At 33.9% G+C, this 6550-nt stretch overlaps 1 pseudogene; it reads left to right on the forward strand.

The window, feature by feature from the left end:
• The first annotated feature begins 6057 nt into the window (after nt 1-6057).
• LOC138805493 (U6 spliceosomal RNA) lies at nt 6058-6154 on the forward strand (annotated as a pseudogene).
• Nucleotides 6155-6550: the final 396 nt, after the last annotated feature.

Below are 6550 nucleotides of genomic sequence, written 5' to 3' on the forward strand. Positions count from 1 at the left end.
TGAAGACATGAAAATAAATTCAACATCCAAATGAGGCTACTTAAAGAGTTTTAAAAGAGAAATCATGAAGATGTAGCAGTGGTAGAGACCGTATAGTCCTTCAGCTTCACTAGACTTGAAGCCAAGAAGCTGTGATTAATTGGAAATCAGTCAAGAGCTAAGAGGCGGATATAGAAGTAGGACATAGAAGCATTGTCATTTTGCAACAAACACTGTCTTCCAAGGTATGGGTGATTTAACTCTATTCTCCTCCATACATCTTGGTGAACAAATGCTAGACCAAGAGAAAAAAATCTATTGAAATAACTTTGCATAGAATAACTTCACTGTTCCTGAGAATGTATCTAAGGAAAGTCTTAAGAGAAAAGATAAAAGTGCAGTATTTTCGGTTTCCTCTAAGCATCATTTTAGCCAAATGTATCTTTGAGGTTAGAATTGATTGAAACCAAAAATGATGGAGTACATATTTTTGTGGGCACTTTAGACACAATAAGTCTTTCAAGGTAAAAGAAAAAGAAAAATTATAGCCAAATATTTGTGACCACAGTTTCTTGGACTATTTTCTGGAGACAAAGTTTTACATTAGATTTCTCTTCATTAACATAGATGTTGTTTCATGGCAACCAAATTCAAGACCGAAGTTTAATGGACAGGCTTGGCCAATTAAACAGCATGAAAGAAGAAAACTGCAAATAATATTTATGTATTTATTTTTCTTTTTTTATTGTGAAAATACTGTACAGAGGGGTTACAATTACATGGGCAAGATAATGAGTACGTTTTTCATCCAGCATTGTACCCTCCTCACTTGTTTCCCCTTCCCATCTCTTCCCATTCTACCCTGCCCCCCACCCAATCCTCCTACCCCGCACCCCCCATCTCGCACTAAAGTTGTGAAGTAAGTTTTCAACATAAGGACTTATACATCTCATTGTTGCAATGGGTCCACAGGTATCCCTATTTAAACAATTTGTTTTTTCCCTTCCCCTCCACAAATTATACCCATATCAAATACAGTGAAACAGAGGTTATACCGTGGGGGAGGGACAAACAAAGCAACCAAGAAATAATCTTATAAATGTGTTATAAACAATTGCATGAAAGGAAACAAAAACATTTGAATACATATCTTAGGGATCATTTCCATAACAACAACTTATCTGATTTTTTCAGCTTGACTCAGACATATACTTGTTATTGCAAATAACCGAAACCATGGGACCTATGTTTCTTTGGGCCTGGCTTACTTCACTTAGTATAATTTTTCCCAAGTCTTTCCATTTCCTAAAAAATGTGGCAATGTCATTCTTTCTGATGGAGACATAGAATTCCATTGTGTATATATACCACATTTTATTGATCCATTGCTCTACTGAGGGGCATGTGGGTTGATTCCATATCTTAGCTATAGTTAATAAAGCTGTAATAAACATAGTCGTGCTGGTAGCTGTAGTGTGGTCTTGTTTGTGAACATTTGGGTAAAGGCCCCAAAGTGGAATTGCTGGGTCATAGGGGAGCTCTATGTACAGTCTTTTGAGGAACCTCCATACTACTTTCCAAAGTGGTTGAACAAGTTCACACTCCCAACAACAATGCAGTAAGGTTCCCTTCTGTCCACATCCCCTCCAGCATCTGTTGTTATTAGAGTTCTTGATTTTTGTCATTCTAACTGGGGTGAGGTGGTATCTCAATGTTGTTTTGATTTACATTTCTTTTATGGCTAGGGAATTTTAGCATTTCTTCATGTGTCTATTGGCCATCCTTCTTTCCTCTTCAGAGAAGTTTCTCTTTAAGTTTTTAGCCCACTTATTTATTGGGCATTTGTTTCTTTGAGGATTTGTTGTTGGGGGATTTATTTATTTTTTTGAATTCCAGGTATATTTTAGATATGAGACCCTTTTCTGTTGTATGGGCTAGTGAAAATCTTCTCCCAATCTGTTGGCTTTCTCTTGATCTTTCTAGAGATGTCTTTTGCCATGCAGAAAACTGCAATTTCATGCAATCCCATGTGTCCAACCTTTCTTTGATTTGTTGTGTTTCTGGGTCTCGATTAAGAAAATTTGGGCCTGTGCCAAGGAGTTCTAGGGTTTCTCCTATTCCATCCTGTAATGTTTTCAGTGTCTGATTTGACTCCGAGGTCTTTGATCAATTTGGAGTTGATTCTGGTGCAGGGTGATATATAAAGATCTAGCTTTAGTTTTCTACAAGTAGTTAACCAATTTTGCCAGCACCATTTACTGAAGAGCCTGTCTTTCTTCTATTCTATTTTTTTTAGCTCCCTTATCGAAGATTAGATGGCTATAGGTCTGTAGGTTCATTTCTGGGTTTTCAATTCCATTCCATTGGTCCTGAGGACTGTTCTTGTGCCAGTAACAAGCTGTTTTGATTACTATGGCTTTATAGGAGAGTTCGAAATTTGGCATTAATAGTCATCCAGCACTGTTCTTTCTGTTGAGTATCATTTTTGCTATTCGGGGTCTTTTATTGTTCCATATGAATTTTTGGATTGACACTTCGATTTCCTTGAAAATAATGGCAAATAATATTTAATGAATTACTTTGACCAATTATTTTGCCAGAAGAAACAAGGAGAAATATAATTCAAAATCAATTGACTTAAAAGTATGAAGAAAGGGTAGTGAAGAGAGATTAGAGAAATGATAGAGGATTTTTTTCTCTCCAGTGGAGTATTGGGTTCTTGTTCTTGTTTCTTCCATTCTATCTTCACAAGCTTTCAAATGTGTATCAGGACTGGATTATCCAGTTCAGACAGAGAACTCCTAGAAGAAAAATACTATTTGCAGCAGATATAGGTGATTCATAACCTTAGACAATCTATTTAAATCTGTTAAAAATTCTCCCCTATCCCAAACTTCCCTCTTTGAATAGCTTTGTTTGCTTTTCCCAAGACTGCCCTTCATTAACTGCCTAAAATTTTGAGAGGTCATATTCATACTCCCTAGAGACTGCTGTTTGGTTGTGATTTTTGTTTGTTTTTGTTTTTTTTGTTTTTTTAACTGAATTTGAAAAGGTTGTGCAAGTATGTTACAATTAAACATGTCCATCTAATTGTCCTATACTGCTAGATCAGAGTCACTCCTTCCATCATTCTCAAGCAACCCTTTCTCCAAGATTTAGTTTCAATTTACCACTTCCTTTATCACGTGTGTACATTGAGTATTCTAGCTGTACTTGCCCCTTGTTCATTTTTAATTCATTCTATGCCTTTACTATAATTCCTCTCTGATTTCAAATTCCGGATAGTCATTCTGTTAAACTATCTGTTAATACTTTGAAAGGTTTATATACATTCCATGGAGTTTCAATCCTGCATATGCTTGAACTGTTGTCAGCTTGTATTTCCATAATTCATTCATCTGCAGTAACAATTTGCAAGAGTGGAGACATGAAGCACCTAAACATGATTTTATTTCATCCACTTGGGAGAGTAATCTTTAGTCAAAAAGAACGTTAAAAATGGCTTAGAATGTATTCCTAACTACCAATTTTTAAAAATGGCTTTGCACAATGGTGTGATTGTTTTATTTTACATGGGATAATATTTTATACTACCTGTAAGTTTTCGAAAAAGAAGAAAACTAAAATTTATTCTTATAGAGGAATATGATAGAAATAGAAGACAGATTTTATTTTTGGCATATCTCTGATGAGTACCCATATTCAAGGCTTAAAGTCATATTTCTTACTATGTTAGAGAGATAGGGTAAGCATAAAATAACATTTCTTAATATTTTAGACAGATAGCGAAAACATAAAATAACATATGATAAGGCTACTATTCGTGACTTTTTAAAATGTACCTTATTAAATGATGAAATTTACATTATTAGCTAAAGTTTGGGTTGGAAATTTGGGAGGCTGATCTATTTAATGCATTTCTGGAAGGCCCCTACTGAACAACACAAGTTGTGTGTGTGGTTCTATTTCTACACTTTAATGAATGGTTGAACGAGTTTGGCATTAGTGCTGGGTAAATAATTCAACTCTATTGTAACTTGTTCCCTACACTTGAAAAACTTGTAATGTCACTAAGTATCAACTACTTGTCAAATGTTATTTTGGCTAATGTGATTTTAAAAAGTTTATTTGAAAAGGAATACACTTTCATGAGATTAAATGTAGATTAGCATTGGTTTGAGAATGACATTTTCATTCAGCAGAACCATGTTGTACTGAAGGCCCAGTGTTTTGAAGCACTAAGGATTTCTCATTGTTTTTCTGAATTACATTTGACCTCTAAGCCAAGTTTTCCGGGACTTGGTAGACCAATTATGGATCTATCCTTTCAGGAACTATTTTTTGGCCCACTTATACTGGACTAAAATCTTTCATTAATCATAGGGGAGGGGAATAAAAAATAATTTTATGGCACTTTGTGAACTTGTTCACTCATATGGGCTGTTCATCTGTAAGATGAATGTTTGAATTATAGTACTTTCTCTCACATTTTGTGAGCTCATCCTTCATTTTAAGTTGCTTTCCATTTCGTAATTACTTACTGCTAATTCTTGCATCTCAAGGAATTGGGGCCCTGAAATATAAGAAATGAGAAATTGAGATGGTTCTTCAATTACTTTGTGTTGGCATGTTGCATGGTCCTTGGTGAGAAGTCTTGCCCCTGTTATGTGATGATACAGGTAACTGGGAACTGGGATCCTGTGACCCATGGGACCTGCAGAAGAATAATATTTTTAGACATCTTATCAGCAAATTTGGGCATAGTCAGTTGGAATGCTTCAGAAATATAGAGAAAAACATTTTGGGACCAGTTAGTTAAAACAATAAACAGAGCATCAGAGTAAAATACCTTATAGATTAGAGGAAAACAACATTTTTTGCCATGTGAATTCAGAAGACCAAGAACAGTTACAGTGTATCACAAGTTTATACCAAAGACCTTGCATTGATACTTTTTATATTCTAATATATATTTTAAACCTAATTATGTATATTCAAATTCTATTTACTGAATAAATAAATATCAATTTATTTGTCAAATTACCATTTAATTTTAGTAAGTTTCACTGTGTGAAATACAAAATCAGCACATATAAATATAAAATATATAACTATATATAATATAATAAAAAGTCACATGTTTTGCATTGTTCAGTTGTGGTTACTGCATCAAAGGCAACTCTGTTTTAAAGTATTATTAAATTATCTCTACATAAGTGTTTGATAGAGTTAGACCTAAAGCTTTACCATTTGTAGATTTACAGCCTGGAGGCAAGAGGAAACACTGTGATTAAAACATTACCAATTTAAGGCCTAATAACGAGGAGAAACATATGGACTTCTCCTGCGACTATGAGAATAATTAGTGATAGAAAGGGAGTAGTGTAAGTTCCTGCCTGGTTGGATGGTAGACGGGCCAGGACATTAAGTTATCATGCATATCAACATTTTTTTCACCTTCTTGGCTTTAGGTACTTTTGAAATGGTAGGTATAATAACCAATTGTATTTTGATAAAATACCTTCTAGTCTGAACAGTTCTATCTGAACTGTTCATCTCTCTACGATCCCTTAAAACTATGATTAGTTTTGTTCAAGTACGACAATCTATGCTGTCAGACTAACATAGTCTGGTTAGTCTTTTCCTACATGGAAGAAGGGTGAAGGTTAGGTAGTCATTTGTGCCAGTTAGACCTCATTTGTCATAATGTCAGCTGCAGGAGTTTAGAAGTAGCTCTTAAGCAAGGCTTACTTTGAATCCATTAGCACCACAAAGCTAATTCAGTTGGATAAATAAGTACTTGAAAAAGCCAGCACTTTTGGACGTAGCTATAAATAATTGAAAGTACTATCAAATTCCAAGTGAAAAAGATTTAAAATAGTCATCGACAAAAAAATTTTCAAATGTGATCAATCGACTGAACAATATAATTTTTTCCCACTATTCACAGAATTTTAGGGAAACAAGATCAATAGCATTGTTAGGAACAATAAGGTTTCCTTGTTATAAGTAGGCACTCATAGATATAGGCCTGTGTAAAGATTGCATCATTAACTACTTAAATTTAGAGGATACTACATGCTTCAGGAGTATGTATACACAAATTACAATACAGAGATTAACATGGCACTTGCACAAGGATGATATGAAAGTTTGTGAAGTATTCCATATTTTTCTTTCTTCAGATGCAAGAAATGAAAAACAGTTATAAAAAAGTGGATTACAAAATTACAAGTGTAACAATACATGTAATTCATATAATTAAATTTAGTTTGACATCAGTGTATTAAATCTTCACCTTAGAAAGAAAGGCGTTTACATAGCATAAACTTTACAAAACTTTTGAAATTAGACAACATTGTCATTTTATCCCAGAGAAAATAATATTAGGACCTAGGGAAAAAAGGAATCTTAAGCTGTTTCTATATGGAATGCAATCTGAAAGGACACATTATTGAAGCTATATATTTTAAATAATGTAAAATTCAAGTATATCTAGGAGAGAATAAAATAAATTATGAACATTATACAAACATAGAATATAGGATATTTTAATATATACTTTTTCAGA

The sequence above is a fragment of the Dipodomys merriami genome, unplaced genomic scaffold, assembly GCF_024711535.1.
Source record: "Dipodomys merriami isolate MVZ:Mamm:240054 unplaced genomic scaffold, mDipMer1.0.p SCAF_396, whole genome shotgun sequence".
Taxonomy (NCBI): domain Eukaryota; kingdom Metazoa; phylum Chordata; class Mammalia; order Rodentia; family Heteromyidae; genus Dipodomys; species Dipodomys merriami.